The 13,053-nt window shown below is 33.1% G+C and overlaps 1 long non-coding RNA gene across 1 annotated transcript; it reads left to right on the top strand.

Moving 5' to 3' along the window:
• Positions 1 to 1,331: 1,331 nt before the first annotated feature.
• Positions 1,332 to 6,825, top strand: LOC110458355. Its single transcript, XR_002463787.1, has 2 exons — positions 1,332 to 5,541; positions 5,575 to 6,825. It is a non-coding gene; the product is annotated as an uncharacterized LOC110458355 (long non-coding RNA).
• The last annotated feature ends 6,228 nt before the right edge of the window (positions 6,826 to 13,053 follow it).

Below are 13,053 nucleotides of genomic sequence, written 5' to 3'. Positions count from 1 at the left end.
TTATTGAGTGTATGTGTTCCACTCACTTATAAAGAAACTTCCATAATTTTGCCAGCTCTATAAATGTCAATGATAGAGTGTTTATTCACCAGGCCCTGATAGCTTGACATGAAAAGTAAGCTCAATATCTGTTTTCATAAAGTTAGCTCTTAAAGCAGTTGCATGTTCATTATCTATCATTTTAGAGTAAATCATGTTTTAAGGACTTAATTCAATTTTGATAAAATTAAAGTTTCAGGCAAAATATTTTCAGAAATCAAGAAAAAACAAAGATTTTGATGCCATTTTTTAATCAAGATCGATTTTATAATCATCATAGACAATTTGAAGACAGTAACCAACAGTTAAATTTGGATTGAAATGAAGAAACATAACCTATCCATTTATACTTTATATTTGAAATGAATTCTATGATAAATGATAAAAAATTATAATAAATAAAAGTGTAAATATGATTTTCTATTTTAAAGAAATCAGGGCCAGATATTCCAACCTGTTTTACCTCTAATTTTGATCTCCACTTTACATTTTCTTAATGTTGTGACATTTGGTATCTTTCCGACAGCCTTATGTGTATACAAAAATGTACATGTATGCTTATGATGTTGCAGCCATATGTAATATATATATTTTCCACGTTATAAACGTTGTAATTACGTAATTACACAGTACAGATGTATACTGTATAGCAGTTATATTTTGCAGGGGTTTTAATTTCGCTATATTCACGCTTTGACTAATATCCGCGAATTCTAAACACCAGCGAATAAATCGAAAACGTTAACCACTTTTACAGACCTTATCAAAACATGTTGAAAAATACTTATAACCCAACGCTTTTATGCAAGCCTAAATGAACTCCAATCAGATTATCACCGGACAACTGGGCAGTCCATGTGAAAACAACACTTACATAATGTATAAGTGGCCACAACGTATTTATGTGTACACAATAGATGATTAATTGATAACTGTTTACTCCTTCAAAGGGACATGTTTGATTTTGAGTGAAGTCACTGGCAGATCACAGTTTTCATACAGTTTCCCTGTATTTCGAGGTTTAACGCTTACATGATGACACTCAAAATACTCTAAACGACACATGGGATTCGGGTGCACAGCAAAATTTAATATTATTAATTGACCCTGGAAATTTAAAGCGCTATACATGTACAGTGATAGGTTTCTGCCTTGTAAATCATATAATGTCAATGTACCGGTATTCTGTCTTTGCGTATTGCAGAGTTATCTTCTCTTGGGAGCAGGAATTGATTGTTATGTCATTGGTTTGTGTGAACAAATTACGTCGTTTTCTCAAAAATTGATGACGTTACTCTCACAAACAAGTGACGTAACAATCAATACCTGCTCCCAAGAGAAGATAACTCTGCAATACGTAAATACAGAATAATGTTTAACAGGTTATTGTCACCGGCTTAATTTTTTCGTGAATTTGACCAAAATTAAATTTACACCTGTCAGGCTATAATTTCGCGATAAAGACAGGTGAAGAAACGAATTTTTCACATTGTTTAAGCACAGAAACGGGACATCTGGCACATAAAGGGTTAAATAGTCAATTTATTATAGGATATTGAGCAATAACATGTACGCATATTTTGTAAACAAATCCACACCAAAATATTAGATGTGTGAAATAATCTAGTTATTTGTTACAACCATATACTTGCTATTCCATGACAACATTATGGTCATGAAGTTTATTATCGCAGCTTGTTTTTCTGCTTGTAATATTATTCTGTGGATCACCCACAGAAATAACCTGCTATACAGTTTAATGGACCAGGTGTCCCCCATATAATTATTTAATCTACATAATTAATATATTATTGGCTTGTGTTTTCTTCCATGGCTATGTCCATATTAACTGTTGATTGTGTTCAATTTTCTGTCTCTTTTGTGTGAAAACTGTAATACATTGTATACATATATACAATATAAATATATGCTAGTAAACTTTGTAACAGAAGTGTGTTCAAGTCATAAACATGTTTACCTCACATTTACATTTAAATATACAAGCATTCAAGCTCACATAATGAAAACAAAAATATAAGTGATCTGATTTCAGGATTAACATTTTACGAAAAAATAATTGTTTTGAAACAAGAAACCATGTTGAAAAATCAACCTTTAAACTTATTTCAAGTCTGCACGCTCAGGACTGTCCAGTTTGACTCTATGTCAATAAACAATTAAAGTAAAATTTTGTCTTCAAAAAATGTTCTTTTTGAAATATCTGTGTTTTACCAATGTTCCACAATGAAAATTCCATATTTACCAATAGAAATATATATGCTCACAACGACGAGTGCTTACATGGTACTTTTGCCTATTCTTTAAGTTGCTAAATTCACCAAACTATATTTTTATACTCTAAAGTTATAAATTATTAAAAAAACTATTTTTCTCGTTGATGTTCATATTGTGTGTTATATTTCAATAAGGTTTTAATTATTTGCTATATGGAAGCATATTCTTGTTTTGATTTTGTGGGGGAAAGAGGTTGTAGTTTTTGGAAATAATATCTGCGTCTGATTAGAATGATCACTTTACAGTTAATTAACATGACATAGTTTTATACTATATGTATACTCGGTACTAAACCGTTACAGTTTTATACCCTAGTTATACTCGGTACTAAACCGTTACAGTTTTATACTATATGTATACTGGGTACTAAACCGTTACAGTTTTATACTATATGTATACTCGGTACTAAACCGTTACAGTTTTATACTATATGTATACTCGGTACTAAACCGTTACAGTTTTATACTATATGTATACTTGGTACTAAACCATTACAGTTTTATAGAATTCATTGCTTGTTGACTAAAGCTTTATATGTGTAAGACGTTATATTTGTTAAAATTCTTAAGTTTAATGAAGTCAAACCTGGATGCATATTTTTTTTGCATTGATAAGATTATTAATCACTTATTCTCATTTTGTAAGTGTATATTAAATTTTAATATGAACGAGTCGGACTCTAGAAGGCATACTTTATGTTTTAACTTTTTTTTTAAATTTTTTTTTATTGTGATCGATTAACGCCTGACAGTTTACTCATAGTTTTATTGTTTGAACCTTTTCTCCTTTTTTACTGATAATACTAGTCTATTCTCTCCGAATGAATGGTAGTCATTTTGATCCTCCGGTGAATATCAAAGACATATTTTAGAGGATAGTTTAAAACCTGTTTAGATCTTTGCCCTTAATGAAAGGGAAAGCAGACTCTAGTTTCGTAGATTAAGAATAATGGTTTTACAAGAAATATTATTGAGAACGTTCTTTAGAATATATATGTTACTTTACTATGCCATGTTACATTTAACTTCAAAATTAGAAAATCATAGTAATTGTCGGAGCATTATTTAGACATTGTTGATTAATTCAAAAATTAAATGAGACTTACCTGTTAGTTGAAATTTGATTGGAATTCTGTCTTCACATCTGTTGGATTTAAATTGATGCAATGAGAACATTTCATTTGTGAAATATTTAAACAATTTATGGTGTGTAAGATATAACATACGGTTAATAGCTCCAGTAAATCACAGCCACCCCAACATACGGTAAATAGCTTCAGTAAATCATAGCGACCCCAACATAGGGTAAATAGCTTCAGTAAATCATAGCCACCCCAACATACGGTAAATAGCTTCAGTAAATCATAGCCACCCCAACATACGGTTAATAGCTCCAGTAAATCATAGCCACCCCAACATACATATGTACGGTTAATAGCTCCAGTAAATCATAGCCACCCCAACATTCAGAAAATAGCTTCAGTAAATCATAGCCACCCCAACATACGGTAAATAGCTTTAGTAAATCATAGCGACCCTAAATCAACGGATTACTGAAGGAAATTTACTATGCCGGCCATAACATGAATACATATATGACATCAACGACATCAACTAGAGTATATCAGCAGCCCAAATCTTACATCTGTAGCTATATGTTTACACCTGTAAGCATTGAAGTACAGTTGCTGATAAATCCCAGCTGCCACTGTCATCTCTTCGCTTGATTCTATGCTAACTGAAGTAAAAAGTATGATTGGAACTAGAGTAGAATTGTTGTAGTTCATACACAGTGGATTGACTAGAGCATAATTATAATACGAAAAACTACAGTTTGATTAGAGTAGAAATGTAATAAGTCATACACTATGACCGAAGTGGAATTGTAATGTAAGTGGCAAATAAACTATGGTCCGACTACAGGAGAATGGTAATAAGTCATAAACTGTGGTTAAAACTTAGAACATGATATTATGATTCAACAATAATTGAAAACTAGTCGTAAAAAAATATAACTAATTAATTGATGTCAAAATGGGGGGAAATAAGATTTATTGTTACGTCAGGTTAGGAATGACACGGCATCATCTGCATGAATAGGCTTAAGCTTGTTTTATCTAAAAAAAAAATCTAGTGTAATTCTTATGAATTTTAACTAATATGGTTTATTTAGAGGCAAGTTGCAACTCCACGACTAGAAATTAAAGGCTTATATAATCACTCCTTTGTGACCAGTGTGTTCAGTAATTAACTAATAGAAAGAGTTGTTGATATACAGATTCAAAGCTTCAACCTACTTAAGATTGATTAATTCAAAATCTGTTACTTTTTTTAACAAGAAAATGTAAATTAGCTTTAAAAAATAACAATCATAATTGATTATCAATTGGTTATGTGCAATTTGATACATCCGCAAGCTGTGGCATAAAGAGCATTTTGATTTGACACGAAATATTCCAGGGAGTAGTGTGTGTAGAATTGTAACAAGTAATAAAGAACGGTTTTAACTGGAGTAGACTTGTTATCAGTAATAAAGTATGGTTTGAACTGGAGTAGAATTGTTATCAGTAATAAAGAACGGTTTTAACTGGAGTAGACTTGTTATCAGTAATAAAGTATGGTTTGAACTGGAGTAGAATTGTTATCAGTAATAAAGAACGGTTTTAACTGGAGTAGACTTGTTATCAGTAATAAAGTATGGTTTGAACTGGAGTAGAATTGTTATCAGTAATAAAGAACGGTTTTAACTGGAGTAGACTTGTTATCAGTAATAAAGTATGGTTTGAACTGGAGTAGAATTGTTATCAGTAATAAAGAACGGTTTTAACTGGAGTAGACTTGTTATCAGTAATAAAGTATGGTTTGAACTGGAGTAGAATTGTTATCAGTAATAAAGAACGGTTTTAACTGGAGTAGACTTGTTATCAGTAATAAAGTATGGTTTGAACTGGAGTAGAATTGTTATCAGTAATAAAGAACGGTTTTAACTGGAGTAGACTTGTTATCAGTAATAAAGTATGGTTTGAACTGGAGTAGAATTGTTATCAGTAATAAAGAACGGTTTTAACTGGAGTAGACTTGTTATCAGTAATAAAGTATGGTTTGAACTGGAGTAGAATTGTTATCAGTAATAAAGAACGGTTTTAACTGGAGTAGACTTGTTATCAGTAATAAAGTATGGTTTGAACTGGAGTAGAATTGTAATAAAGTACGGTTTGAACTGGAGTAGAATTGTTATCAGTAATAAAGTACGGTTTTAACTGGAGTAGAATTGTTATCAGTAATAAAGTATGGTTTGAACTGGAGTAGAATTGTTATAAATAATAAAGTACGGTTTGAACTAGAGTAGACTTGTTATCAGTAATAAAGTACGGTTTGAACTGGAGTAGAATTGTAATAAAGTACGGTTTGAACTGGAGTAGAATTGAAATAAAGTACGGTTTTAACTGGAGTAGAATTGTTTTAAATAATAAAGTACTGTTTGAACTGGAGTAGAATTGTAATAAAGTACGGTTTGAACTGGAGTAGAATTGTAATAAAGTACGATTTTAACTGGAGTAGAATTGAAATAAAGTACGGTTTTAACTAGAGTAGAATTGTTTTAAGTTACACACAATGGATTGACTTCATGATATTTGTAATAAATCATAAAACATGGTTAGACTATAGTAGCATTGTAATAAGTTGTACTACTAAATAAGACCTCCATTTTTGAGATTTTACATTTATAAGGAAAACAAAATAAGAAGTATTACCTTAAAAGAAGAATGTCACTTACACTTGGTAGATTACATGAGTGTAACTGCAAATTTGAAAGAAAGTATACTGATGTTAATGTGTACATTTTGAGTCAGGTTTAGACTGTATCCAATTGATTTATCATTGATTCTTTTCTTAATGAAACGTTAGTAATGAATGTTTAGAGAGTTACATTATTTTATCTACTCTTTTTAAGACATCACTCGAATACTACATACACAAACGACAGTATTCTAGACAATGAGATGAGCCTATCTGCACAATCAGGCAGGTTAAAATAAAGACAGGAACTTGCAGTGGTGGAACTTCGTTAAATTCAACTGAAAAGAATAGTTCTCCTAAATACATTCATGTTTCACTTTAAGTTAAGCAACTGCTCCTTATCAAAGACCTACAGTACAATATGTATGTAGATCTTGGCCCCGTTTTATTAATCTGGAGTATTTAATATTCCTTTTTTTCTGTTCGACAAACGAGGTTCGACTTAGGTTAACTTTGAATATTATGCATATACTTAACCTAATTTCCTCTATGATTAAAAAAAATGCATTTCAGAAATGTTGTTCAAAAGCTTTGCTTGTGATCAAAATGCAATATTAACGTAAGCATTTACGTAGCAATATAGCATGTTTTGTAATAAAATGTACCTGTATTTAGGACATTCCAAAGCTTGGTACATTGCATTTAAATTGTCGGTGCTTTCAATGAGTGAAATAAAGATATTCTTTTGAAATTCATTGTTTTTGTGTTGATTCATCAACGAAACAAACGTTGAAGTGATGGTTAACTTTTAAGCCCACCATTACCATATGGTGATTTATTTATTGATTTTACTATGCTAAATGTTACCAAGAGAAAAGAAAACTTGTTCGTTATTTTTTCCTATCGCGAACATTCCCTTCCTTGATAGTTACATCCTTGCTTCCCTTCCTACGCTGTTTGTACGTCTCGGTTGATTCGATACTCAAAAGCTTGCATCGGACTGCTGACGGGCAAACTTACAACACAGGGTTTCCAAAGATGCTGTTTGATGTACACTATGGACATGTTTTAGGGTCGGCGTCAGGATATCGTAGTGAAATAAGCTATTTTTTTGTGTGATTTGAAGGTCGATGGTTTTGGTTATACTCATTAGAATGTATTGTAGTTCTGTTGCCACTACCCGAGTGCCCAATGTGAGGACGTTCACTTGTAACATTACTTGGATTCGACAAAGATTTACACGGAGGGTGTCGTGGATGAAGCAGAAGACGCTTACCCTGCGGAACTCCTGGTCTTATTCTCCTTGGGTTTTTTTCAAGAGTCTCGGCGTTAACCTGTCCTTTGATTGCATTTTGCCCTAGTTTTATCGATTTTGAGTTCAAATTATGGTTTTGTCGACACTTTGGTATTCTCTTGTTGTTTCGAATGCTGTAATGTCTTACCACTTGGTGGGGTTCATTATATGTCTTTTACTCGAGGTAGTGTCTTCTCGATTCCACTTGCTGTCTTTTATCACCTTTTCTTTATAAACAAATCATATCAATATTCATAATAAACGCGATACTAAACTTATGTTAATTGATGTCTGATATATTCACACATATACAAAGTCATCCTCGATATCCAGGAGTTACGCTCACTTTCGCTCTCTACACCCCTGGAATATGTCATGGCAAAATTGAAGGCTCGGTGCACACCACCTTGTTGATGAGACAAGTTCGATCCTTTGATGTACATCAAAAGAATCTCGCGGTCATGTAACGGTAAAAATTGACAGGCTTTGAAGTTGGGCATCTCTCCTTTGTAATCTTCAAAGGAGAGGTATCAGCCTAGCGATTGGTCAGTTTTTTTACCAATCAAACAATTATCTTCGTGCCTTCAATTTTGCCATGACATATTCCAGGGTTGTAGAGAGCGAAAGTGAGCGAAACCCCTGGATATCGAGGATGATACAAAGTAAAACGCTTAATAAAAATCTTTTAACTTGAGGTCGGGCAGAAAGGGATATTTAACACGAAATCGACACAAGGTCAGAATGGAAGTGAAGTTCAATTAAAATAAACAACGGCAAACGAGGAAACACCAAAACAAAACGGAAAACATCACTAGTCGCGAAGCCGAAATCAGACAGTGACCACATTTTGCATCTGTTCGGATGTTGCCCGTAAAATGCAGGAAAGTATGCACTTTCATATAACACCATACCTGCACCGTTTTGCATAACAAAACAAATCGATACTGTTGATGATGATTTAATGCGTGTTTTACATCGGTTTATATAAAATAAATGTTCTCGAACACTACCTGTTAAGCACACATTGCAATGACATATTTGATAATTTAATTTCCACCTCGTCGGCGATGTAACGAAATATTTTATTATTGCATACCTACATATATATGTACTATATGCAATATTGGACAATTATTTATGTTCTTCCACGTGATTGTCTTGAACGAATTTGCTTAGTCGTATGTGGTTACCAGTGCGCATGTACTTATCTGAATATTTCATCACACATCCTCATCCAAGTAGTACGTTACAAAACCATGGCTCTAGGTCCAGAAAACGTGATAAATGTTTACAACCGTAATTGAAGAGACTAATTTAAATAATGCGACTATCTAGGTCGCCTTCTCCTGTCAGCAAACTAAATATTTAGTTGTTGCGTTAGTGCACACTAGTTATAATAGTGTATAGCGAGCAGCAACAGTGATACGAATATCTCCAATTTTAATGTAATTTTGATTTAGTAAATGTAATCTATAAATGATAACAAAAACACAAATGTGCAGAAGTCAAAATGAAAATTACCCCTTGGCATTGAAATAGGTATTTTGAATGTTCAAACATAAATGAAGGGCCACTTTAATCCTCAAAAAAAACTACAAATTGATTTATAGTGTATTTTGCAAAGAGATGAGTATAATACCATTTAACGGCATTGATTCTCCGCAAAATCACAATGTCAACATTTCTTTAAAAACCATTGTTTATATATAAAGCACAAATTTTCCTGTTTTAACGGGTTAGACAGGGTCCATATTTTGTCAAGAAGAATACCCTTTTTTTCCAAAAACAGAGAATACCTTTTTTTTTATTCCAGAGTGACACGTGTAACGGGAGTTGTTAGGTCACGTGACGCGACAAGCTGAGTGCGGATACACCACAGTAGTGACACATTAGGCGAAATCTCCCTTACAGCTGTTCCTAGGACACTGAACTAAATGGTAGCCATTATGCGTTACAGATTTAAATGGTAAGTATTTGTATGCGCTTTAAACTTGTATTAATGCATTTCTCATTCCATACTTTACTGCTAGTATCATAATTTCACTTCAGTCATATGTTTGTCGCAATTATAGCTCTCAAGAGCTAATGTTACTTGTTTACATGTACGCGACGTTACATAAAGTGTCTTGTATCTTGTAGTCTTAAAAGCTCTCGTTCGAACGAATTATTTTGTAACGCACGTGAGTACATCAGATGCATCTTGTTGTACATTGTTTCATTAGTTAATAATAATAATAAATAATAGTATACAGCATTTGATATAGCGCCCTATCTAGCTAATTAAAGTCACTTTAAAGCGCTTTACAGTACAAAGTGCATAGATATACAACTTATTCAATTAACATACACATTAATCAATACAATTTTGAGGAATTCGCAGGAGCTGCCTTATCAGGCGCTAACTACTAGTCCTATGCCACCTGGCTAATATCTCCCTTTGTGTGTATGCCTGCGTGTGTGCTGGAGATGTAACGTGTTCTGTTTGTAGTTGCACCGTGCTTCCAACGGTTAAATAAAAAGCAGGATCAAATGTTAAATGATTTATATGATCAAAAAGTACAGTACGAGCATTGGTAAGGTTGACATACAAAGAAGAAGTGATAGCCATTGCGAAAATGCCTATCACTTCTTCTTTGAATGTCAACCTTACACAAATGCTCGTACTGTACTTTTTGACCAAATAAATCATTTAAATGTACATTTAACGCTGAGATTATTACTGTTTGGAAATGAAAATGTGGTTTTGGAACAAATTGTGATGTATTCAAACAACTGCACACTTGTATTAGATCCAGTGAAATATTTCAACATGTTTCGATTATGAACTTGACTTTAGATATGTGTTTTTTTTGGGGGGGGGTATGGATGTGTATGTGTTACTTTAAAAATCGCTTCATACTACGTACTATGGTTTGTAATTGACAGTCTATATCATCATCTGTTGTTTTGAATTATTGTTGTAAGGAGATGGCCTCAAAGTTGTAATAACTTGTGCCAAATCCTATTTTCCATTTCTGGTTAATAAAATATGTTTATTTAAAGTCAAAGTTAAAATTCAATATTTCAAACAGTATATGTGGAAATAAGATTATTGGGGTACTGTAAAAGTTGAAATTTTCGTGTGTGGAAATAATCGCGTTGTGACCTTTTAAACTGATCGCAGTGTGGCAATGTTCACTTTGGCATGACTCTGAAATCTTGGACTCGTGTTTTCTATTTAGCTATTGTCTTTAAATAATTATTCGCGTGTGGTTATTTTCACTCTAGTTTACTCAACGCGAAACACGCAGACATGTTCACACCGCACCAATTATTTCCACTGTAGAATGTACGCATCAACATAATCTTGAATCAAAATAGTCTTTGTAAAATTGAAAATTCAAAGAAAAAACCAATGAAAACATAAGTTATTTGTTTATTTGCATTTATTTATGATGATATATGGATTGACCTGGAATACTCAGTCAATCTTTTTTTTTTTTTTTTTTATTGAATTTGAAACATTTAAACATGTTCTTTTAAAGAAAAAAACATAGTTATAACTTCTTTTAAGATTTTTTAAGAAAGGATTTACTGACTTAATAAAAAAAAAAAAAAAAAAAATCCGAAGGGAGACACTCACGACCTTATTTAGGTGTCAATATTTCTTGGACAAATGTACTATTGATTTGGCATGTATAGGTCTTCACCTCTGTTAATCAATAATGTGCATGCTTTTAAATTTAATGATTATTTTAATTATTGAAGAAGTTCTGAACGTCCTGATGAGAGATTGAATGTAATAAGAGCATATATGTACTAACGGTTTCAGAAAAATATTAAAGTTAAGTCCTGTATTAAGATCAAAACTTATCTGCATTGCCTATCGCAGCATTTTTGCGAACCAATATATCTTTTTTATATCGTTATTTCGATGTAAAGTAACGATACTCTCAAAATCTGAAACAGACATTCAGAAAAACAGTCGTGTCAAATACTAGCCTTAACCAGTTCAAATAAATAAAAACGAACAACAAAATATCCAATCGTGGAGTTCAAGCCTGCTGTAAATATAAAGGGATATATATAATTGTATACTAGTATATACATGGGATACCAGCAAAAAACTCCTAACTGATAACTTGGAACATGTTGTTTTACGATTAATCGGTACAGCATTCCTAATTAAAGATTATTTCGCTATAATTGGATACCTGGCAGACACAGACACTTATGCATATAGATGGTGACCTTGGATTTATCTTCAAAAACTGCGTTTGTCTTCGAAATGATTTCCCGTTTAAGTCCGTTCAGCGTCGCTGTTCAAATACAGCTTGTATTGAATTCAATTATGTAACAGCATAATTACTCAGTGAAACTTTATTTATTTTACAACAATAATGAAACAAGTTATCTCAAATTATATTAATCACTCTTGTTGGCTCAGATGTTAGCGCGCGGGGGGTCTTAATGTGGAAGGAAACCGAGGTATTCGGAGAAAACCCACGTGGTCGGGCAAGTGACCTTGTACCTTTAAACGTTCGAGTGGGGAATCGAACCCCGGTCGCCTTGGTAAAAGGCAAGTGCGCTATTCATGTTAAAATCAATTCCTTCACCAGAAACTATTTTTCAACCCGTTTTAAGACAGAGAGGATATACTGCAGTGAAAAAGTGTTGATGTGTTGAATAAATATGCAATTTGTGCCGACTGAGGATTTTTCAGACATTAAACATACTGCTTTTATTCAGTATACTGTTATAAACCCTCCATCATACATTATGTATGAAACACCCATTTGTAATCTCTCAATAGACCCGTGGGTAGATGATGTCATCCAAACAATCATGAGTCGTAAAAATGTATATGCATAGACAGTAAATCCTTTAACAAGAACAACACATGTAAATCTTCAATCGAACACAAAATAGTGTTAACTAGTTATAATTAGGTCAGGTGTATTCTATGTTACAGGATGATGGTCATTGGGTTTTGCTGTCTGCCTACTTTGGTGATCTATTTCAATATCTTATACTACGTTAATACATTAAACGTTCTTTTAACGGCACTGTCAGAGAAGCAAATTACCTTTGGGAAAAGGGAACCGACCAAAAAGGTTCAATACAGCGTGAAAGGCGACCCCGTCCAACACATAGCATTCATAAAAGTCCACAAAGCAGCTAGCACCACCGTCCAAAATATATTTCTACGCTACGGATATGAGCATAATCTTGTGTTTGCGCTTCCAGCAGGTAGAGATCCTGCTGGTGTTTCATCATTAACAAAAAATGCAATCCTTTCCATACCGAAAAATGCAACTATCGATATTTTCTGTACACACGTAAGATTCGACAGAGACGACTTCCAGGAAATGCTGCCTAACGACACCGTGTATATTGGAATCGTGAGAGAACCGTTCAGTCAGTTTAAATCAAATATACAGTTCCTTCGTCAAAAAGGATGGATCGACATACCGAATAAGGAGATACCTGTTTCTGAATACTTGTCTCTTAATGAAAAATATGTGAAAAAGAGGGGTCGTGTTCGTGTTCCCGTCACATACAATACAATGTCTCATGACTTTGGTTTTCCCAGTTATTTATTCTGGAAGACAAATCATAATGCGATACAAGATTATTTACTTCAACTGAATGAGGACTTTGACATCGTCCTAATAATGGAGTTTCTCGACGAATCTATAGTGTTAA

The sequence above is a fragment of the Mizuhopecten yessoensis genome, unplaced genomic scaffold (assembly GCF_002113885.1).
Source record: "Mizuhopecten yessoensis strain PY_sf001 unplaced genomic scaffold, ASM211388v2 scaffold9561, whole genome shotgun sequence".
Taxonomy (NCBI): Eukaryota; Metazoa; Mollusca; class Bivalvia; order Pectinida; family Pectinidae; genus Mizuhopecten; species Mizuhopecten yessoensis.
This window is presented reverse-complemented; position numbering and strand designations above follow the sequence as displayed.